General features: G+C 32.6%; 1 long non-coding RNA gene across 1 annotated transcript; it reads right to left on the bottom strand.

Annotated features, from left to right (window-relative positions):
• Positions 1-1,907: 1,907 nt before the first annotated feature.
• LOC131529771 (uncharacterized) lies at positions 1,908-15,176 on the bottom strand. Its single transcript, XR_009268215.1, has 3 exons — positions 14,360-15,176; positions 13,285-13,339; positions 1,908-2,538 (listed from the first exon to the last, which is right to left on the bottom strand). It is a non-coding gene; the product is annotated as an uncharacterized LOC131529771 (long non-coding RNA).
• Positions 15,177-26,220: the final 11,044 nt, after the last annotated feature.

The raw sequence follows: 26,220 nt of genomic DNA, 5'->3' as shown, positions 1-26,220 counted from the left end.
TTTGGTCATAATTCCACTAAACGTGTTTGGAGGAAGAAGAATGATGATGAGTACCATCCCAAGAACACCATCCCTACTGTGAAGCATGGGGGTGGTAGCATCATGCTTTGGGGGTGTTTTTCTGCACATGGGACAGGGCGACTGCACTGTATTAAGGAGAGGATGACCAGGGCCATGTATTGTGAGATTTTGGGAACAACCTCCTTCCCTCAGTTAGAGCATTGAAGATGGGTCGAGGCTGGGTCTTCCAACATGACAATGACCAAGCACACAGCCAGGATAACCAAGGAGTGGCTCTGTAAGAAGCATATCAAGGTTCTGGCGTGGCCTAGCCAGTCTCCAGACCTAAACCCAATAGAGAATCTTTGGAGGAGCTCAAACTCCGTGTTTCTCAGCGACAGGCCAGAAACCTGACTGATCTAGAGAAGATCTGTGTGGAGGAGGGCCAAAATCCCTCCTGCAGTGTGTGCAAACCTGGTGAAAACTACAGGAAACGTTTGACCTCTGTAATTGCAAACAAAGGCTACTGTACCAAATATTAACATTGATTTTCTCAGGTGTTCAAATACTTATTTGCAGCTGTATCATACAAATAAATAGTTAAAAATCATACGTTGTGATTTCTGGATTTTTTTTAGATTATGTCTCTCACAGTGGACATGCACCCACGATGACAATTTCAGACCCCTCCATGATTTCTAAGTGGGAGAACTTGCAAAATAGCAGCGTGTTCAAATACTTATTTTCCTCACTGTATAATATATTATTAATAATACTAACAAAAATAAGAATAGAAAATAACAGTAACTACGTATTTTATAATCATAAAAAATGAAGTGTAAAAAATGGCTCAGAAACGATCAAAAATACAATAAAAAAGTAAATAAAATATTGCTTAATATATTTATATAATATATATTATAGAAATAATAATTATAATACTAAAATAAAAAGCAGCAATCAGTTTTAAAATCATAATAAAGTATAAAGAAAAAGTATGCAAAAACTTGCAAAAAATATAATAATAATAATAATAATAATTTAATTATTATTCAGTATAGTTATATAATATATGAAAAATAAATAATAATAATAATAATAAACAGTAGCTATCAATTTTAAAATCATAAGCAAAAAATAAATAAATAAAAATGCTTGGCTCCAAAACTAATCAGATAGAATAAAAATTCTAAATAAATTATTTAAGTAATATAATATATATATAACTAATAAATATAAATATAACTAACTAATATAACTAATAATAAAACATAGTATTAATTTTATAAACCTAAAAAGAAAGTAACAAAAATACATTTATGGCTTCAAAACTAATAAAAATATAATACAATAAATACTAAATTAATTATTTATTAATATAGTTATATAATAATGATAGTAATAATAATAATAATAATAATAATAAATTAAAAATAAATCATGTCATCTTTATTTAAACTGAAAAACACAAAGAATTTAAATTAATACATTTAACAATGTTAGATTTTAAATGTCTACTTTATGATATCATGATGTGTTTAATTATATAGCATGATTTTTTATACATATATATTATAGTTATATATTACACAAAATCAATAAAATATAATACCAATAAAATAGTACTAACTTGATTTAAGAGATGGCATGTGAAACCTGTAAAATCCACCTCACGTATTAAAATTTCTCGGTTAATTAAAGGGCACCTTTTATGCAAAATCCACTTTTACATGGTGTTTGGACATAAATGTGTGTTGGCAGTGTGTGAACACGACCACCCTACAATGATCCTTGTGTTTTACACTCCTTATTTTTTAAACCTCATTAAACCAAATCAGTCTCAATAGATAAGCGGTTCTGATTCTCTTAGCAATATGACTTCACATTGCTTAGGCTCTGCCCTCGGCCTTTGATTGTCAGCCCTGCATTGACATAGTTTCCACCCTCAGCAAGTCATGCGCTGTCCTCCAATTTCTCTGTGCTTAAGCAGCTGTAACGTCAACAATGTCTCATAAGCAATCCTGGTGTTTGGATGCAAGACTGAACAGTAGTCTCTTCATTTTCGCCCAACATCTGAGCCACTGTGGACTCAGTGGATTACTTTTATTTTTCATGGTAATGCGCTTCAAAATCAACCTAAATATGGTTACGTCAGCACAAATAATTTCACTCCATGCTGCTTTGTGAATGTCATGTCGTTATAGTGTTTAGCTAACGTTTTAACCATATTTGTGTGCGTACAATATCGAGCTCTAACATCAAAATGATGAAATAAAGCAGAACATGCCAACACAAAACCCATAATACTCCTGCTAATTGTCTACCTGAGCAGTGGGTTTGGCGTTTGCCGCCGGCCAGCAGTCATGTGAGATGATTGTGGTTCGCATCAGCAGATGTGTCCCTGTCCCCTTCCACACAGGCTCCCTGGTGACGTCCACAGACAAGCGTGGCTAATAAGGGCCCATCAGCAGCGATTACAGGCGGCTCTGCCAGCCAAGATCCCCTGCAGCCTCCTACTGGCGGACGGCCATCGTCATTCTGCGCAAACAGAGATGGGCGAGATACAGCTGGAAACACACCTCAATAAAACGCACCTAAGATGCAGGGTAAGAGCGTCTGCCAAACGCGTGAATGTTCAGTTTAGCGTTGTGTGGTTTTACCCATCAGCCACTGTGGTATAAAGATTCTGTCTAACGATAAGGTAAACAATAAAACATGCATGAAACTACAGTTAACCTTTATAGTATAAAGTATGACAAACAAAGTTAATATTAACTAAGCTGCTGTAACTGATTTATAATATTACTAAACTGTATAGGTTAGCGTTTAATAATAACACAAAGCTAGCAACACACTAGCCAATGTGTGAGGAAGCTTATCTCCTTTCGTCATATCCTGAAAGTATTGTCACATCAACTAAGCTGACTGATTAGCAAAACGTTAATAGTTTTACTGTGCCTTGTTGGTTACCTGCTAATGCTAACAACAATAACGAGCCAAACTGATGAAGCAGGCAATACACTAGCCAAGGTGTGAGGAAGTTAGCTTAGCAAAATTGTGTGTGCGGTGTCATTTGCATCTGAACTGTGATGTTGGTACGCTAGAAAAATGCTTTTACTGTGTCAGTGTGATTGTCTGGAGGAAGCGCGCTGAAAAACTGGCCATCTGCAGGTTTTACATAAAGTTCTGCTCTGCCACAGTTCTGCGTGGTGTTAATTAGACATGAGAGAGTCGAAAGAGGCACTGGGAAGGAGAAGATACACAAAAGCTTGATGCACAATTGCACAATCTACAAATGAAGCCTATTTGGGGGATTTTTGTTTGTATTGTGATGTTTTTATGATGAATAACTAAATAGTTAAAGTAGCTTAGTCGATGTTAGCTTAGCTTTCTGTCACCTTTATTATTTGACAGGGTTTGACATCTTCAAATGGTCAGAAACATTAAAGACTATGCAAAAAAGACAACATGATTAGAATTAGCAAAAACTAACTTGCCACCAAGTCTGAAAAACTATATTGACCACCTTAAGTTAGATTGTAGCTGATTTGTTGCTAGTCAAAGTCGGTCTAATATTAACTCTCTGCAAATAAACAGTTCTGTAAAAGTATAAGGCAGTAATTAGCATTTGACAGGACATTTTCAACTGGACAGAAACTTTAAAGACAATGCAAAAAGACAACATGCCACATGATTAGCATTAGCAAAAATGAGCATACAGTATAGAAAGTGCTCAGCTGTGGTGAGACGGATCTTAGAAATTAATAGCAGAATGAAATGACAGGTTGAGAAGCTCCTGTAATGAAATGCAAAGGACCATGCTCGTTAATTAATTCGTCTGTTGAGCCATCACAGGTCACAGGCTAAAGCGCTAAAGCTAGTGCCGCCCAGACACCTCGTAATTACATGCTTCCCTGCTTATTGGCCACCACTTATTCTTTTTAATTACTTTGGTGTCCATGCAAAAAACTACATTGAGGTCTGCTGACGCTCAATGTCATCGGCAATCTGTTTCAGGATGCAACGATAATTTATGGTTAGCATGAATAGCACTTAATATTTGCCCATTTGTACAGTAAGTGTTATGGTACACATAATATCCAAGGGTTGAAGTAATAATTACAACCTTTTGAAAAAATGGTTCAGAAGTCACAGTGGCAATGCTAATGTGTTCCACAGCTTTGCTATGCTGCCTCTAAGATGCTTTGCTACGTGGCTGAAATGTATTAGAGCTTGTTGAATGGCTGAAAAATAGTTGGGAATTTTTTAGGCATGTTTGCAAAAGAAAAACACGGATAACAAGCCTCTGTAAATATTTTATTGATGTACCGTATTGATGTCTTAAATCTATAATAGTGCCCTGAGCTCTTACTTGCTGTTCTGCCGTGTCTAATGTGTCTTTGCGCACGTTTCTGAGGTGGAACCAGTTCAGATGTGGCCGCGGGTGATAAGAGCCCCTCTCCACCTGGCGCCCGTTCTCCGCTCACTCCTCGTTCCCCTGCTCTCCAGAGCCCCGGCGTCGAGACCTAATCCCGCTTGCGTGGAGGCGGCATTTTGTTGAGAGCGAGCTGACATTGACCTTCAGTTTTCATCCTACCAATTTCTCTGTTCTTTCAAGGAAGCATGAATCTAATTTAGGCCTGGGAGCTTCACGGCGCTCGTCTTTGATCTTCGGCTCTCGACGAGTACAAAGAGCGAGCTAGACGTCGAAAGAGAACGGCAGAAAATCAAGGGAGAGACAGGAGGATAGAGAGGAAATAATCCCACTTCCTAGAGCTGACAAAGCGACACGTCTGTATGTTGAATCACAAATGTTGTACAGTATTATGATTTAAAGGAAGTACCGAAAGTAAAATATTGCACCTATGTCAACATAAAATCAAAATTGTACTTGCTTGCTTTCCCTTGTCAAGTTTTTGGTTATATTGCGCATAATGCAATGATGCATGTTTTTTTCCAACAAAAAGAGTTTGTTTTAATAGCAATCTTTTTGTTGTTAACATTTATAGAAATGCAGTAAATTGCATATTTTCTTTTTGACTGACGACATATAAAAAAAGGTTGTACATTGTACATGTTAACAAATTAACTTAACATCACAACATGCAACAAAAGTCATAATGTGCAAATTTTACGTTAACACCTTAGCTTAACATCACAACATGCGATAAGTCATAATGTGCGAGTTTTACGTTAACATGCTAGCGTAAAGTTAACATCACAACATGGGATGAAAGTCATAATGTGCAAATTTGACGTTAATGCATAATGCAGTATTCAACAAAAGTCATAATGTACAAATTTGACTTTAACACCTTATCTTAACGAAGTTAACATCGCAACATGCGACAAGTCATAATGTGCAAATTTTACAGTTTAGCACCTTAGCTTAATGAAGTTAACATCACAACATGTGACAAAAGTCATAAAATTATTAAAAATGTTTTGTAAAAAAAAAAAGTTTATGTGGTGCTCAGTTATGAAATTTCCTATGAAATTTTCTTACGAATTTTGCATGCTAACATGCTAGTTTAAACAAGTTAACACAAAAAAAAGCGCTACAACAGTTATAAAATGTCAATTTAATACTTATAAGTGGAATGTTTTTTTTTTTGTTGTTGTTTTTTTTTACTTTTCAAATTCACATTCTTGGTCTTATGGTGCGTTCAAGTCATGTCGGATACATCGTATTTACGAGTTGAACGCACATGAACGCCACCACAAAGTCGTTATTACGAGTGGGAAACTCTAAATTTTCTTTAAGCCCTGAGTTTCCGGGTTGGGGCGTGTCAGTGAAAAAAACTTGTCGTATGCAATGGACGCAGCCAAAGACTAAAGATATGCAGCATCGGTAGTTGAAATTAATAGAATGATTATTTTTTTGTAATGTACAATAAAGCTATATAAGTTACATATACACAATATTTTATTATTGTATAATTATAATAGAACATATAATTATTCAGTTTACATCACCTTCATAAATTAAATAAAAACAGAAAAAAGAAAAAACACACTGATGCACATTCTTCATTCAATATTTTGTAGATGTAGAGTTTAAAAAGTTGTAGAACTTTTTCCGACCAAAGTGACTTGAACGCACCCGACGTCATGATAAGACTTGTCAACTCGTAAGTACGAACGTCCCAGTAGGACTTGAACGCAGCATTACTGTGCATAATTCATCGGTGCATGTTATTTCCAAAGAAAAAAAAATTGTCATAAACATTTGTCAGAATGCAATAACTAGCATTTGGCGTCTCTTTCCTTTTCATCTGACATCGCATTGTTTGAAAATATATATTTTTTTAAAGTGTGTGGTGCTCATTTTTTTGTCCTAATGCACGTTCTTGGTCTTTTTGCGAACAATTTATCGGTGCATGTTATTCCAACAAAAAAGTTTTTTGTTGTAAACATTCATCGGAATGCAATTACTTGCATCATTCACCTCTGAGATGACTTTCCTTTTCGGTTTGCATTGCCTAATAAGTGCTGTAATTTAGTAGTTTAGTTAATACAGTAATTTAATGGCAGTTAATGCTGATTTAATATTTAATAAAGGTTACAGCGAATAATGATGAATCTGAAAGAGAAGCGTTACCTTTGGGAGATGTTCTCAAGGGTGATTTTGACCTTCAGTCTTCACATCTAATCACAAATCAGCCACTGATATCATATAAAAGATCTTTGGTTAGATTTAGAAGCACATTTAGGCAGTATCAGGCCAAAACGACACCCTGTGAAGAATACAAAGCACATGGCGTAATGCATCTCAGACAAACAGCACCGCCGTCCTGCCTGAGGTAGAACGAGGCCCTTTAAAAATTCAAGCCTGCATTGAGTTATAGTGAATGATGTGCCAAGGCCTTTTGAGTCGTATGTGTGAGTGTACGAGCGTTGAGACATCTGAGATGGATTCAGTGTAGAAAACAGGAATGAATTAAATATTAAGTATAGAAATGGCTAGTGACGGTTTGAATCACATCATTCAACGAAAAAGACATTATCCTCGGCATTTGGCATTTTCCAAAATTTAGCGTGCTAACATTTATAACAAAACAAACATCAGGTTAAGCAAGCTAACTTAATACTGAAAGGTGAAAAAGGTGGTTTACAGTGTATTCATAAAAATACAAATAAATCAATAAATGAATTAAATATAAAAGGTACAAGTGAAAAGCTACAGAGAATTCTTTGAAATAAATCGTGGTCTGAATTTCGCATGCTAACATGTTAGCTTAACTAAGTTAACACAACACTCAACAAATGTCATTAAATGTAACATAAAGTGATAAAAAGTAAAATATTTACAATACAAGTTGAGGTTTATTCATTAAAACTAAAAAATGTAATCTGAAAATTAATGTCAAAAAAATTTGTAAAACATAACTAAAGATTTAAATACAAGTCAAAAGGGTCAAAGATATTCTTTGCTTTTTTACTTGAGACTGTGTTGTCCAAATATCTAATGCTAATATTTGTAACACGCTAGCATGTTAGCTTATGCACACCAACTTGCATAATTCAACACAACGAAAGTAATGAATAAAATGTGACAGGTAAATTGTTCAGGAATTTCTTCAACGCAAATTAAAAATCATCAATGAATGACATTCTTGGCTTCTGTAAAACTATTGTTGTCCAAATGTCTCATGCTAACATTTGCAATATGCTAATATTGAAAAGTAAGCAAGGGAACTAATGTGATTTATCGCACCAAAAATTATATACAAAATGTAACGATTAAAAATGTTAATATTTATAATAAATATAATTGGACATTTATTCATTTCAAAATAATTTTAAAAATAAATATCACTGAAAAATAATGGCTGTCATGTTATGAAGTTTAAAAAAAGTTTACAAAATTCTTCAGAAGTTAAAAATGGCCACTAAGAGACTCGCATGATTCATCACCACATCACCGATTATCAAAAAACTTTAATCATTTATGAATTAAAAATAAAACCGCATTTTGTTGCTTTATCGCCTACCAGGCGAAATCCACAAGCTTGATTGTGTAAAAACCTGAACACAACTCCCCTGTCTTTTCTGTCTATAAGTGAGATTGTTCGCATGTACAAATGTCCAATTAAGCTCTGAATCTCGGCGAGCACTGAAGAGGGCATTGTTTAGTTGTCCCCGTTGTTCAGTGCCAAACCACCTACCCGAACAACATGTCATAATATAAAAGCAGTCAAGCAAGAGCTTTTATTTGGCAGGAGCACTTCCTCGTCATCCTCCTCTTCATTTTCCTGGCACTCCCGAGTGCGTCGCTCTGCCAGGCTGGACTGATATGTCTGTCAGATGGACAGGTCTGTGAGAGCTGCTGTCCCCGAGGGCCGGCGACACGCATTAAAAGGCTTTAGGAGTGGGCGTCCCCTGTCTGCACTTCACAGAGAGAGAGAGAAATCACTTCAACGCATGAAAAAAACACACCTGTGGGACCCGGATGGGACATCCTGCCACTTCACACTCGAACTGGACGACCCCGGAGCACGGATGCTTTCAGACACGGAGCTAAACCGAGCTGCGGAGCGCAGGCTTTTCACACCACAGCCACGGGACGCCTCGCTCTCATAAGGGAGATTTGAGAGATTACAGCGATGAGAGGAAGAGAACATGACGTTTGAGAGCCTGGAAGTGAAGAAAGCTGCACGTCTGGATGAGTTTGCAATTTCTTACGCGGTTTCTGCTTAAAGAAAAGTGCCTACTAACAGGGAACGTTTTAAAAACATATGTAAACGTTGTGTAAACATTAGGAAAACGTTCTCACACATTTCATTCATGACTCTTGAGATACTGAAAGTGAAGAAAGCTGCATATCTGGATGAGTTCAGTGTTTCTTAAGAGGCTTTTGCCCAAAGAACAGTGTCAACTAACAGGAAACGTCCTGAAAATGTATGTAAAGTTTGCGCAAATGTTAGGGAAATTTTCTCATGTTTCATTCATGACTCTTGAGAGTCTGGAAGTGAAGAAAACTGCATTTCTGGATGAGTTTGCTATTTCTTAAGCAGTTTCTAAAAAAAAAAAAAACTGTGAAGGAAATGTTCTGAAAACGTTGCGCAAACGTTTTGAAAACATTTCCACGTTTCATTGACTCTTGAGAGACTGGAAGAGAAGAAAGCTGCACATCTGGTTGATTTCAGCATTTCTTACATAGTTTTTGCATGAAGAACTGTGACACTGTGCAGGAAATGTTTTCAAAAACTTATATAAATGTTGTGCAAACTTTAGGAAAATGTTCTCGCACATTTAATTCATGACTTATGAGAGGTTGGGAGGAAAGAACCACATTTGGATGATTTTGAGGATTCTTAAGCAGTTTCTGCCTAAAAAAAACTGTTAACTAACAAGAAACCTTCTGAAAGCGTACGTAAAGGTTGTGTAAACGTTAGAGAAACGTTCTCACACATTTCATTCATGAGTCTGGAAGTAAAGAAAGAAGCACATCTGGATGAGTTCAGTGTTTCTTCCGCAGCTTCTGCCTAAAAAACTGACGTTTCTCACACGTTTCATGATTCTTGAGAGTCTAGAAGTGAAGTGAAACGACATGTCTGGATGAGATGTGGTTTCTGCACAGAGAACCGTAAAGAAACGTTCTGAAAATGTGCATAAATGTTGCGTAACAGTCTGGAAGTAAGGGAAGCGCCTCTAAAACAGCACGACTGGATGAGTTTGCCCTTTCTGAGTCGTGTAACAGGAAACATTATGAAAATGTATGTAAACATTTTGCGAAAATTAGGAAAATGCTCTCACACGTTTCATTCATGACTCTTGAGAGTCATGTAAATATAAAGGGAACATGAATGGAAGCCGAGCATGATGGGAAATGCAGAGAGAAGTTTCATTTTGAGCCTCAGGAATAAATCAGACGACTTAATGAGGAGGCAGTATGAACTGTGACCAGCCCGAGCGGCTCTTTCTGCTAATGGATGAAGGGACGGCTTCAAAACACGTCTCATCAGCAGCATGCTAAAATATTCAGAAAAGACCCCAGACCTGCCGCAAAAACCCACCGTCTTCACCTTCATCAGAGTCGGGAGGATTTCAAAGCTTTCAGTCTGGTACAATTACGCTCAATTGTACAATTTAGTCAATGCTAAATCACTATCATTATAATCAACAAAACATCAACCGATTGCAATGAATTTTATTCATTATAAATCCAAATTATAGTGTAATTTGTTATTATTATTTTAACTTGTTTTATATTGATTATATATGTACATATTTTTTATTTTAATATAACTTTTTCATAATAACTATTTTTGTTATTCTAATTAGCTGTTTATTTTACTGTATTATTATAATTCAAATTATATATAATTATAATTGTACAAATTGTATTTATTAGATTACTTTATATTTTATTTTATAATTTTATTATAATTAGAATCAATTATAATTATCTTTATTATATTTAACATTATTTTATTATTATTATATTTATTTGAATTATTTTGTTCTAATATTATTATTATTGCTGTTATTATCGGAATTATGTGTAAATAGTTATATTTAATACATCATTATGTTATTCTATTTATTTAATTATTTGTAATTTTATTTTATTCTAAATTATTATTATTATTATTATTATGAATGATTTATAATTAGGATTATTATATTTATAATATTGTGTTTAATTATTTGTAGTTATGTTTTATTTTATTCTAAATTATTATTATTATATTTATTTTATTCTAATTTATTGTTATTATTAGAATTATATATAATTAGAATTATTAGATTAGATTATTTTATTTTATTCTAATTGTATTACTGTTATACTTAGAATGGTTTAATTCAATTATTATGTTATTATATGTTTAGATCATTTTAATATTTTAATATTTATTTTTATGTAAAATTAGAAAGATTTATTATAATCTATTCATTTAATTCCAAACAAGGTAGGCAAGATCAACTGTAGACAGAAGACACAATTATAAAACCAACAGCTCAAGCCTGAAGCAGTGACTTTCTCTTGGACTGGAGAAATAGTTTGGGTTCCATTAAAGCTTCTCCGGCTGGATTTTATTAGCGTGTCCCGTGGAGCTGAATGTTCCTGAGCCCATCGTCTCTCAGCAGGGCCGAACATCCAGAAATACCTGCTCTAATGAGGATATCGGGTCCACATTCACAGGCCCGCATCGCTCACCATAATGATAATAGCCACCGAGCTGTTTGCTAAAGAGCAATTTAATGCAAAACACTGTTTAAATGGTTTCATGTTGACTTTGAATAGATGACTTTCAGTGAATTATAGCCAGAGAAAATCCCTCACGAACATGCAGCTCCAACAGGGCAAAAACCCCCCCGAAATGAAGGGTCAGTCCTCATTTACTAACCCTCATGTCATGCCTAAAATGTATGACCTGTAGAATGCAAAATGAGACATTTAGCATAATGTTCAAGCTCCACTTGTCCAGACAATGGATGTAATGGGAGATTTACTAGATTATTTTATTTTATTCAAATGTTATTTTATATATTTATGTTATTTTATTTTTATGTTATTTTAGTATAATTATGTATAATAAGAATATAATTTGTTATTAAATCATTATATACTTGTTATGAATTTGGAAAAATAATTTAAAAAATTGTAAAAAAGTTAATATTTCAATTTAATAAATACATTATTTCATATATATTCATATTTTATTTATTTTATATTTATTAGTACTGAAGATTTTATAGTCCTCAAAAGGCTCGTTTTGGAAAATAAATGAATGTGTTTATGAATTGAATGGTCTGATAAAAAATAGGAATATTATATTTACATTTATTATTAATATATTTATTAGTATTAAATATAACTAGAGAGAAAAGTGGTATTATAGTTAAATATTTACAAAATAACACAGGCTTTACATTCACAGTCCCAAAACTAATAGTTTGGATACGAAATTAATGCACGTTTATGAATTAATCCAATGAAAAACAGGAATTATGTAATGTCTGTAAACTAACGTGTTAAACAGTTAAAAAAAAAATTACATACATATTTATTTACTATATATTCATATTTACTATATTGTATTTTTATTAGTATTAATTATAACTGAGTAATGTAAGTTTATGAATTGATCAGATTTTTTTTTTTTAAATGTAGGAATTAGAAATAATATCATTATATCTGAAAACTTATGCATAACAGATCTGCATATCATTTGACTGAAAATGTACTAACACTAACAATTAAAATATAAATAATGGTCATTCTGGTAGCATTACCAACTACTGTATATATTAATATAACGCACAAATTGCAATGAACAAATAATCAACGCTCATGGCTATGCACCACAAATATTCATGAATATGCATAATAATTTGCAATTTGGTGAGAAAACAACAAAAAATCATATTCACATACTTAGATCAAATGTCTGCATGCAATTATGAATATTAATAGAGAAATCCTACATTTCTTCATATGTAGTGCAGTGAAGTTCCTTTGCATATAATTGTGCATCATTTTAATTATAATAAACGATTATTAAAGTCTGCACTCAATGCATAAAATTTTTATCATCAAAATTATGCATTTTATACTCTTAGCTACTTAATAAAACATCAGCATTAATAGGACTGAAAGTGTGAGTTGTATAATTGAATGCATGTGAATGAGATTTGACCTACAGTTTTACATGTTGCAATGGAAATTCTAATGCACTAATGCATAAACATAAATAATCAGCTTCACCTCTCCATCCGTCATCAAACCCACCGTAAAACAAGCCAACGGCATCGACGGCCCATAAACCCCTGCTGTCCGACAGCTCAACACAAGCGCATAACAACAATCATTTACAAACTTACTTAGTTACATAAAAGCCGCAGGAGAGAGTGATTATGATACGATCCGCCGTATAAAACAACACAATAAAGAGCTCCGGATTGAGAGGGTTGAATCTCACAATCACGCGTTTAATAACGGACATGGGTGCGAGTATTTCATCCTGACAGGAACATAATCTGGCCGATTGATTTCCCCAATTTTCTACGCGAGACACCGACTCTCATAAATCTGACCCGCACAGCCCATCTGGACAGAGACCCCAAAAACGGACGGATTTATCGACGCACGGCATTCTGGGAGTCCGTAATTAGCATTTTTATGGATGGCCCTAAAAGAGTCCTGCAACGGCGCGTGACTTGTTTACGGTTTGTTATCATGTCAGGCCGAGCGATAACAGCGGAGGTTTGTAATACCGAGAGTTTAGTTGCAGATTGAATTGCAATAAAACAAACGTGAAATCAAAATAGACTCACTCATCCTGTTCCTGGTCTTTCTGCCAATGATTTATCAGTGTATGGAGGACAAAACCTGCAAAAAAGAAGAAGAAGAAGAAATAATTTAATACTACAGTTAAATTAAATTAAATTAAACATAATTTTGTGCATTTGCCCAACCATTTATGCATGTTTTATGTTGTGGTATTTTTCCATTAATGTGTGCGTTTATTTAGCCAAGCCATTATTTTTATATCTTGCACAATTAATTATTTATATGTATATATTATGTTTTTAAAATGTATCATTTTTTATTACATATACAATTAATATAATTATGCACAATTATGTGGATTTGTGTCTTCATTCATTTATTTGGGTATTTATTTTTGCATTCTTATATTTGGCTGAGAACATTTATGACCAGTAGTTTTAGTATTATTTATATACTATAATATTTTTAAAGTAATATTTTGAATTAGCTTATATTTAATATTTTCAGTTTCCATTTTAATTCAATTTCAGTTTATTTTTATTTTTTTATTAATGTTTGTTTATTAATTTATTTTGTTGCATTACCATGGGTTTATTTGTTTTATTTCAGTTAGTATTTTAGTTATTTGCCAAGGCAGCATTTCTAATTTTCAGTTAGTTTAACTTTTAAATTTTATAGTTTTGTTTTATTTTTTGAAATTCCCATTCAACTTGAAACGCGATCTAAAAAAAAAACAAATATCAAATGCGGGAAAAAGCATATCAATAAAATATAACAATACAACAAAATATCCTGAATACAATATGTTTCACTTGGAAACTTGACATTATGAAAATAATTATGGGTTGTGAGTAAATTTTGATGTAAAGATCATGTTGACTGTAAGTATCTGATATTTACATAATGTGATTAACCTCAAATATTAGTATAAAAACATTTCTACAAGAGTGACTTTCGCCTGTTGCACAAACTAAAGTTTTAGGAAGCAACTTTTTTAGGAAGCAACTAAAAACTTAAAGTGAAAATGTCATAAACAGTTACTTTAAGAGCCCTTCCACCAGTACTTGATCATCTTCAGCGAATTAACTTCTAATCACGCGCTCGTGAAGCTTCACTGACCACGTCTGCGAGGAGCGAGTGGAGCACGACGTGTGTTTGGAGCGCTGTCGGCACTGTAACGCGAGCACAGATGGAGCTGGAGATGCTGGCACGCCACTCGCCGCCCACCAGCGTGAAACCACGCACAGACCGCTTAACCCTCCGCCGTCCAGGCTGGAGCGCCTCGCTCATGCATCGGCCCGTTCCAACGGTCTCGCTTCTGTATTGATCGCTCTCGTTGTGGATCCGTGGATCTCCCGATGGAGTGCTTGAGATAAGCTACTGCATTTCAACAAAAAACAGTGTCGAGCTACCATTGCTGGTCTGAAAAAAAAAAAAAACTGAAGATATTTAATGTTCTGTTTAAAGAGTTAATGTTCCTTGAAACGAGCATTTTGTTACACCATGTTGTTCCAAACCTGTTTAAAGTTCATTCTTCTGGAAGAAACATGAATGTAGATTTAGGACGTTATTATTCCTGTAATTTTGTGCAATATTTAGATCACGTTTTGACATGGGTCTCATTTTGATTGACACCAGGCCTTGGCAGCCATATTTGATTGGATGAAATTACGAGTTTTAAGAGTTGTGTTTCCTCCACAAATTATTTTTTATGTTCTAGCGCTTTACAGAACCCAAAACCCCAAATACTGAAACTTTAATGAGCCTTAAAAAACCTCTATTCATGTAATTTCATAAAACATTCCCATTGTGATTGATGCCAACCCTTCACATACCATATTTGATTGGACCTAAATGAAATTTGAGAGTTCTGTTTGTTTCTACAAAATTTTGTTTTTTATGTTCTGGTGCTTTCAACTACCCAAAACCTCAAATATTGAACCGAAGAACATTTAATGAGCCTTGAAAAACTCACAACCTGTAATTTTGTTTAATAATCCCATCACGATTGACGTTAACCTTTGCCACGCCATATTTAATTGGACGTAAATGAGATTTGAGAGTTGTGTTTGTTCCTAAAATTATTTTGTATGTTCTCGTGTTTCAAGAACCTGAAACCACAAATATTGATATGAAGAAACTTTAATCAGCCTTAAAAACTCTATTCCTGTAATTTTGGGAATTAAACCCAACGTGATTGATGCCAACCCTTCGCACGCCATATTTGATTGGATGTAAATGAGATTTGAGAGTTGCGTTTGTTCCACCATTAACTGGTGCTTTAAAGAACTGAAAACCCCAAATATTGATATGAAGAACAATTAATGAGGTTTAAACTCAAACAGCGAGTCAGCGACTCAAGAACTCAATGCAAAATGACATTTTATGTCCCATTAAAGGGTTGCATCATCTTAAAACAAGCATTTTGTAATTATTTACTCACCTTCAAGTTGTTTCAAACCAGTTTGATGTTCTTTCTTTTGGAAGAAACATGTTTAACAGAGGGAACAGACTGAAATGTACATCATTTTTGTCATTTCGTGAAATAATCCCATTGTGATTGATGTCAACCTTTGCCACGCCATGTTTGATTGGATGTAAATGAAGTTTGAGAGTTGCGTTGATTCCACGAGTACTTTTATTTTTTACATTATGGTGCTTTAAAGAACCCCAAATATTGATATGAAGAAAGTTTAATTAGCCTTAAAAAAAACTCTGGAAGAAACACAAAGAGAGATGTTTAGCGGAAAGACCAGACTTGAATGTTATTATTCCTGTAATTTCAAAAAATAATCCCATTGTGATTGACATCAACCCTTCGTACGCCATGTTTGATTGGATGTAAATGAGATCTGAGATTTGTGTTGGTTCCTCAAAGAACATTTGAATGTTTTGGCACTTTAAAGAACCCATGGTGCTTGGAAAGAATAAGCTTTATTTAAATGTACTAGTTGGATTTGAGCTTGTTCATTATAGTTCAGGAGCTGAACGTCTCTTTTTGTTCTTTAATTGTCAGGTAGGCGTGAACACGATGAATAAATGTTTTAAATGAAAGTCACTTTAAGTGAAAGCTATTCACTTACGTTCTATTGTACAGGCTTTGGTTGACAAAAACAAAGTCATGTGATACGTAACTGAAACCTTCTCTTTCCTCTGAACGGGACAATGGAAGTTGTCGAGACACCTGCGTTCATTATCCAGACAACTCCATTCATCACACAGGAGATCTCAATTTGTACTCTGGAAAATCATTGAGAGATTCAAGAAGAACAACATGCTGCAAATTCACTTCACAAAGAAGAAGAGAGAAATATAAATCAAATGCCAGTGGGAAGCATAATTAGGAACACAAAACCTGACAAGAATATTTACATTTCATACCAAAATTAATGACCAATAAGCAATTATATACTGCATGAATTAAATTAAATCTTTTTTTTTTTTTTTCTGATATTAATAAATTGCTGCATTAACATTATGCATACAGGTACATAGTATAATAAATAAGTTAGTAACACAAAATAAGCAATTATATATTGCATAAAGTAAATTAAGCCTGTTTTAATCATGAAACGTTTTTTGATTACTTTTGATTTATTTCTGATAATAATAAATTGCTGAATTAAGCATGCAACACAATATGTTCAATAATATAACAAATTAGTAACAAAGTAAATGAAGCTTATGTTCCTTATGATTTTTTTAAAATAATTATTTTAAATTATGATAATAATAAGTTGCTGAATTAAATATGCAACAGTATGGTACATAGTACCATGAATTAGTAACAAAATAAATCACACTTATATATTGCATAAAGTAAAATAAGCTTGGTTTATTTTTATTTTTATTTAATTTTTCATTTTTAAAATTTCTGATAATTATGAATTTCTGAATTAATAATACAACTTATAATGGTACACAATATAAAAATAAATTAGTAACACAGTAGACAATATATATATATATATATATATATATATATATATATATATATATATAAATATATATATATATATATTAATGAATTAAAAACTTAACAATAAAAAAAACTGAATAAACCTACATTTAATTCATTTAATATTGTACTGATTTTAAATTATGCTGATTTATCTTAAATGCAAAGTAATCCAAAAGTATTTTAAAATCACCTAAACATTGTTAAAACAAGACATGTATACTTGAAGCAAAATATTGTTTTTAGAAAATAAGCATGTAATTTAGTCCACTGGCAAATTGTTGCTTTTTGTCTTAAGCATAAAAAGAAATTAGCAAAAGTGGAAAGAAAAATAAACTTAATATAAGATATAGTCTTTGAAAACAATCTTCTTATACTTTATGCAATTATTAGATTTATTAAAATATTGAAATTTGTATATTTAATATAATATATTTAATTATTATTTAATTAAAATATAATATATTTAATATAATATATTTCAAATCTTACACAAGATTTGTATACATATATTGTGGACTGTTTAGTTTTGCCCAATTATTCACCGTGAACATTTCCTCCCCTCCACCTGAAAACAGAGATACAGTATGTCTTGATCTCGTACTGCCAAGAGAAAGGAAGGAGAAATCAAGTGGATGTCTCTCAAGATGGTGTTTGGGTAGTGAGAGCAGATAAGATGGCACCATCTGCGTCTCGCCTCCTGTTTGGCTCTCCAGAGAACGGCTCCATGACGACTGCCGCCACCGCCATGCAAGAGTGGGAAATGAATATTGAAAATATCTGGCCAACGCTCGTAATTGGGGCTAAAGACAACAAGTCACAGATACTCAGTGGATTGGTCACAGATATTCTCCTCTCAGCGTGAGGTTGGCGTTTGTTGGCCCGGCATCCCGCTGAACCCAGGTTGTGGGATAATCTCGTGCAACAACAGATTTGCTTTCCATTACGTGCGCATTAGTCATGGTGTATTTACAGGCTAACTGCCATGTAGCCCCAGTTCAGACGGCGTCTTGCTGCCAGCGGATCGCTTTGTACCGTCCCAAATTGTTCATGTGCTTGTCTGCACTACAGGAATCCAAACGGAAGTTAACATTTAATTGCGTGGGGGTGAATACTTTTGCTAGATGAGTATTAGCTGGCTAATGCAGGTTTAGCGAATGCTTAGGTCATTACTGTATTGGAGGCAGACAGACAATGGTAAGGAAAGAACAGCTGTCATACAAACAAAACTGAAAGACGAGGATAACGTAAAGATATCGCAGATGACTTAGCGCAACTAATGCTGCTACTGTAGGATACTAAAACTTGTTGAGATATTGACAACTTCTAATGTAGGATGAAAGTTGACTGGATTGCGATACGATAAAACACAATTTTATCGCAACTAATGCTAACGGCATTGACATTTTTGTAGTGAAAGAATATTGACTGAGAAATAACGTTCGGTGAGACTCGACTGGATTATTGTTTGCTCATTTTTGATTTGTCATTTGCTGATTTAGCACAACTAGTGCTGCTACTGCAGAATGTTGAAGTAAATTGACATTTTCTTAGCAAAAAATAATATTTACTGAGAGTAATTGTAGGATGGGACTCAATTGGATTGCTAATATGCTAATTTAACGCAACTAGCACTGCTACAGCAGCATGAATTTTAAAAAATTTGTAACACAATTTTGACATTTTCGTTTTAAAAAACAGTATTTACTGAAACATAATGTGGGATGGTACTGGACTGGATTGTCGTACGCTAATGCTCCAATTTAACATAACTAGCACTGTTACAGCTGAATTTGTGACATTAGCAACAACATCTTGACATTTCCAAGTACAAAAAGAATAATTAATGAGAAATAATGTACAGTATGATGGGACTCAACTGGATTATCATATGTATGCTAATGTGGCGATTTAGTGCAACTAGCACTGTCACCGCTGCATAATTACTGTGAAATAACGTAGGATGGGACTCGACTGGATTGCGATACGCAAATATGCTGATTTAATGCAACTAGTGCTGCTACAACAGCATGAATTAGCAACATTAGCAACAACATATCGACATTTGAGCACAAAAACAATATTTACTGCAAAATAATGCAGCATGACCCTTGAATGGATTGCGATATGATAATACTTAAATTTAACGCAACTAGCACTGCTACAGCTGCATGAATTTGCAACATTAGCATTTTTATGTATTTTCAAAGTGAAAAAAAAAGAAATTATTGCAAAATAATGTATGATGGGGCTTGACTGGAGATTATCTACTGAAAAATAATGTGGGACTCGATTGGATTGTTATATGCATATGCATATACTGTATATCATAACATACTTCTAGAGAGACTTGAAAATCGGGTCGGCCTTTCTGGGATGGTACTCAAATGGTTCAGGTCATACTTAGAAGGGAGAGGTTATTCTGTGAGTATAGGAGAGCATAAGTCTAAGTGGACGTCCATGACATGCAGAGTCCCACAAGGCTCAATTCTTGCACCGCTCTTGTTTAGCCTGTATTTGCTCCCACTAAGTCAAATAATGAGAAAGAACCAAATTGCCTATCACAGCTATGCTGACGATACCCAGATTTACCTAGCCTTATCTCCAAATGACTACAGCCCCATTGACTCCGTCTGCCAATGCATTGATGAAATAATCTGTTGGATGTGCCAGAACTTTCTTCAGTTAAACAAGGAGAAAACTGAAGTCATTGCATTTGGAAACAAAAAATGAAGTTCTCAAGGTGAATGCATACCTTGACTCTAGGGGTCAAACAACTAAAAATTAAGTCAAAAATCTTGGGGTGATTCTGGAGACAGACCTTAGTTTTAATAGTCATGTCAAATCAGTAACTAAATCAGCATACTATCATCTCAAAAACATTGCAAGAATTAGATGTTTTGTGTCCAGTCAAGACTTGGAGAAACTTGTTCATGCCTTTATCACCAGCAGGGTGGATTATTGTAATGGTCTCCTCACTGGCCTTCCAAAGAAGACCATTAGAGAGCTGCAGCTCATCCAGAACGCTGCTGCCAGGATTCTGACTAGAACCAGAAAATTTGAGCATATTACACCAGTCCTCAGGTCCTTACACTGGCTTCCAGTTACATTTAGGATTGATTTTAAAGTACTTTTACTCATTTACAAATCACTCAATGGCCTAGGACCTAAATACATTACAGATATGCTCACTGAATATAAACCTAACAGATCATTAGGATCGAGTCAGTTAGAAATACCAAGGGTTCACACAAAACAAGGGGAGTCCGCTTTTAGCTATTATGCTGCCCGCAGTTGGAACCAGCTTCCAGAAGAGATCAGATGTGCTAAAACATTAGCCACATTTAAATCCAGACTCAAAACTCATCTGTTTAGCTGTGCATTTGTCAAATGAGCACTGTGCTATGTCCGAACTGATTGCACTATGTATAATCATTTTCTATTCTTAACTGTTTTAAATTCTTTTTAAATAAATTTTTATATCTCGTTTTTATTATTATTTTTTTAAATTCCTTGTTTTTATTGTTGTGACTTTTTTTTAATGACTTTTTCACTTCCTTTTATGTAAAGCACTTTGAATTACCACTGTGTATGAAATGTGCTATATAAATAAACTTGCCTTGTCTTGCCTATGCTAATATGCTGCTTTAGAAAAACGCTGCTACAGGTGTGTGAATTAGCAACATTAACAAAATGTTGATATTTTCTTATTGAAAAAAATATTTTCTGTGATATAATGTATGATGATATTTTGATTTAACACAACTAGCTCTATTACAGCTGCATGAATTTGGAACGTCAGCAGTTTTGCACATTTTCCTTGTGAAAAAGAATGTTTATGCGAAATAATGTAGCACGAGATTCGACTTGATTGCGATACACTAATGCAGCAATTTAACGCAACTAGCACTGCTACAGCTACAAGAAATGAACAACATTAGCCTGTTTTTGCAAATTTTCCTTGTAATAGAGAATATCTAGTGAAAAATACGGGACCTGTCTGGATTGTAATACACTAATACTTTGATTTAATGCAAAGAGCACTGCTACAGCTGCATGAATTCGCAACATCTGTATTTTTGCATATTTTCTAGTGAATATTTGTAGTGAAATCATGTAGCATGGGACTAAACTTGATTGCGATACACTAAAATGACGATTTAACGCAACTAGTGCTAGTACAGCTGCATGAACATCAGCATTTGTTTTTACTAATTTTTCTAGTGAAAAAGAATATTTATGGTGAAATAATGTGGAATGAGACTTGTCTTTATTACAATACACTAATGCAGCAATTTAACGCAACTAGTGCTGCTATAGCTACAAAGCAACATTAGCCTTTTTTGCAAATTTCCGTAGAAGAGATTATCTACTGAAAAATAACAGTGTGGTATTCAGCTGGATTGCGATACGCTAATGAACTGATTTAACACAATTAGCACTGCTAAAGATGTGTGAATTAGCAACATCAACAAAATACTGACATTTTTCTAGCGAAAAAGAATAATTATTGAGAAATAATGCAGTATTGGGCTTAACTTGATTGTGATACACTAATACAGTGATTTAAAGCAACTAGTGCTGCTACGGCAGCATGAAACAACATTAGCAATGGCATTGTTAGCCGTAATTGAAGTGTATTTGAGGAAAAGATTTTGCTAGCCAAAACTCTGATGTGAAAACACAATGAGCTCAGGAGGAGCAGGAGATCTGGTGTCAGATGTTGACGAAGGTTCGTCAGGACTCCTGCCAGAGAGACTAAAGCAACACACGGCTCCTCACCTCGCAAAAACACACTTCCTCTATTGTGAGCAGAGTGTTTGTGGTCCCAAAGCCACATGGTGGAAGAAACACTTAATCTGTTCAAATGAGCTCCGTAATCACGCATGAGGGTGTAGTAAGAGTGAGTTTATACTGCCACGTGTGAATTAACGACACTTCCACAGGCCTGATTAATGATGGCCTCACAGAACCAGACTCACGCTGTTATAAGTCCGAAAGAAAAATACCAAAGATGAATGAAAAACAAGAGACGTTTTTGTTACAAAACCTAACTAGACCTCAAATACAACTCACAAAAAAACTAAAACTTTTGGTTGTTTTTTCTCGGTTACACCGATCAAGTCGGTTTTCAACTATTTTAAATTAAGGTTTGTACACAAGAAAGTGCTGTATTAAAAATTTTAGAAAAGAAGAAAACTGAAGAAAAAAAAATACAAATGAAATAAAAACAAACAAAAAAAATGGATTAAATAAAATAAACAAAAACAAGGTGCAAAAATGGCAGCCTTCACCATCTAAAAAGGTTTAAATCGAGGTTCATACACAAGAAAGTGGTTTATAAAAAAAACAACAAAAATAAAATATAAATAGAAGAAAATTAATGATAAATAATATGATAAAACATTTAAAATATATCAAATAAAATTATATATACTCAAAATATTTAAATAGAAAATAATATAATAATATATAAATATTCAAAGTCCAAATTAATGATGTGCTGACAGAACTGGACTTGGATAATTGTACCAAATAAAAAGTACAAAAGAAGAAAACTTAAAAAAAAAAAAAAAAAAGTAGAATAAATAAGATTAAATAATACGATTGATAAATATAAAAACAATACTAAATAATAATAAAAAATGAACAAAGAAAAATGAAATAAAAATAGAAAGTAAAAAAAAAATAATAATAATAATGAAATAAAAATAATATTATAAAAATACAAAAAAATAAAATAAGACAAAATAATATAATAAAACTATGATTAATAAATGATATATACGTTAAATAAAAATAACATTAAATTAAAATAAAAATTACAAAGTATACAAAAGAAGAAAATTGTAAAATAAAACAAAAAATATAAATATGAATAAAACTAAAATATTCAGAGTCCTAATTAATGACAAAAGCTAGTGAACTGCCTACCTCAAACCTCAAACGCACCTCATTTGGTGAAAGTGAGCTGAAGTGTTTCTTAATAATATAAATAATGTTAGTTAACTCCATTGGGTGGCTTTTCAGGCCGGATTTTCCAGTCTTGAGTGTCTCTAGAGGGTTGTTCAGGTCACGTTCTCCCTGCGGCGATCGTCTGGATGAAACTATTAATATTCAGCCCTACGGACAGACGACACACGCTCGTTTCAGCTTTGTGGATTATTGCAGTCGATAATGTGGGGTCATTAGCGTTTAATGCGACGCTCGCCGCAGGAGAACCGATGCGTTCGCCGTCCAAGAAAGCAGCAGTAGGGGGTCAGTCCTGTGTGTGAGAAAATGTGGCAAAAATAAATATGTTTATTGGATGTGTGTTTACTTTTGAAAGCCAGTAAATGCACATTCAGTAAACATATTTGTTTTTACATTTTATTCTGACCGTTAATGTGTACTAGCTATCAGTATGGAGCTTCCCATGCTATTAATGCTCGCTTGCATCAAATAGTTACTCGAGAAAAAAATTCAATTAAGATAAAAAAATAAATAAAATAAAAAAATGAAGTAATAATATTAAAATATTTTTTTTAAAGTACAAAAGAAGAAAATGTAAAAAAAAAAAAAAAAAAAAAATCGGGTAAATAAGATAAGATTCAAATAATATAAAATACTTCAAATGAACAAATTCAGTAATAAGATACAATAATGTAATTAGGAAAAACAAACAGAACAAATAAAAAAGACAATGAAATAAAAATAATAACATTAAAATAAAATAAAATATAATAAGAAGAAAATAAAAAGAAGAACATTAGAAAATAAAACAAAAATAAGATTAAACAGCAAATATTAAAAAATTTAATTAATTTAAAATAAACTTCATAAAACAGCAAATATTAAAAATATAATAAAATTAAAAATACTTTAAATTAAATTAAAAAGACTTAATAAAAAATAAAATAAGATTAAATGAAATAAAAGAGCGATTATAAAAGAAGAAAATTGATCATAAAACCAAAATAAAATCAGTATAAAATAAACATTACAAATTAAATCAATATAATAAAATTTAAATAAAATTTAAAAATTAAATTAAATGAAAAATAGACTTCGTAAAAAATAAAATAAGATTAAATGAAATAAAAGAGCAAATACAAAAGAAGAAAATTGATCATAAAAAAAATAAAACAAAATAAAATAAAAATAATAAAAGCAGTATAAAACAAACATTAAAATGTAAAACAATAAAAAATAAAATTTAAATTTAAATAAAATTTTAAAAATACCATTAAAAGGAAAAGGAAACAGTTAATGTATTTAAGATAATGTAATAAAACATAATATTAAAATTAATTTAAAATAAAGAAGAAGACAATTTATATAACAAATAAAATAGTATAAATAAATAAAGATTAAACAATAAAATTAATATACAATAATGAAATACATTTAAATAAAAATAATTAAATGAAAATAATAACAAAATAAAAAGCAAAACAAAATAAAAAATAAAATGAGATAAAAATATAATAAAATTAAAAACAGGCAAATAAAATAGGATTCAATAGATATATGTATGTGTATGTGTATGTGTATATATATATATATATATATATAAATAATTTATCAACGGCTATACAGTTTTGGTCTTCCACTTCTTACACTAGAACCGGGTTAATCAAGCATTATGTGCAGGATTTTCTGCTGCCATCTCTCTGTAAAGTCGCTCTGGTCCAGATGATTGAGTCTGAACTCCAGCGTGAGCGATCGCTGCTCAGATCCACATCAGTCACGCGCCGCAGACAGACGCACAATATCTGTCTGTCTGCTGAAATATACGATCCAATAAGTGCTAAGTACAGGTCAGCGGAGCGAGCGATAACATCAGCTGTTTCCAGCCAGAGTCTGAATAACACACAGCATCCGCATCGATCGCCGCGTCTCATCACGACCGAGAGGAAATATTGAGGAAACGTGACACACAGGAGCTGCAGCCATCAACAACACATCTTCTTTCGTCTGCCTTCTGCATACAGTACACTTCACATTTATGACAATATTTTATGTTATATCTTTGTGTATGTTTCTTATACATTTTCTATATGAAATTTTGTAAATATTTTAATATTTTAAATGTTTTAAATTAATAAAATGCACATATCTTAAAATAAATAATATACATATACACATTTTAAATCTAAAATATATAATACAATAAATTCTATCAACAATATAAAAGAATGTATAAGTATATAAATTACACAAATTAATAAAAATTATAAATAAATTTAAATGACTGTCTGACTACATACAGTATATTTCAAATTTATGACAATTGTTTTATTATTTTGTATATTTACAATATATGTTTTAAATATTATTTATTTTAATATTTTAATCATATAAAAATATACGTATATAAAAATAAATCAATTCATATACATTTTCAATCTAAAATATATAGACATGAAATTAGATAAAAATAGAATAATATAAGATAAATATACAATAAATAAAAGTAATAAAACGATATTTATATGCATATTTTCTATTTATATTTTATATTACACATATATAATTCATTTTAAATATTTAATAATAAAAGTCAATTATAATCAAAAATCTAAATATAAAAATATAAAATAATTTAAAAAGTATTTAAATGTAAAGATGTATACATAAATAAATTATTATTATTATTTTTATTTTTATTATCATCATCACATCCATTAAACATGTAATATTTACATTTAACATTTAATATAAAACATAAGTCAAGCATGAATGAATATGTATTAATATCCATGCTGGAATAACTCTTCATATAAAATTTTGGATGGTAACAACAATTTAAGAGACACTTTTGAGAAATCGGCATTGCAGGTGAGTGTATTATATATCATTCATAACTATTTTCTCTATAAGACTGTTTTTAATTTCACAACGAGAGCGCCTCAGGACATCAGACTGATTGTGTTTTTAATCGTGTGACGAGGTAAACGAGTGTGAAACACAGCGTCCATTAACAGCCGAGACAAACCCGCGTCTGATTTCCAGAAGACTGAAGCGTCTGAACGGCTGATTC

This window comes from Onychostoma macrolepis, chromosome 22, assembly GCF_012432095.1.
Source record: "Onychostoma macrolepis isolate SWU-2019 chromosome 22, ASM1243209v1, whole genome shotgun sequence".
NCBI classification, from domain to species: domain Eukaryota; kingdom Metazoa; phylum Chordata; class Actinopteri; order Cypriniformes; family Cyprinidae; genus Onychostoma; species Onychostoma macrolepis.
The sequence above is the reverse complement of the archived record's forward strand: the minus strand, read 5'-3'. Positions and strand labels throughout refer to the sequence as shown.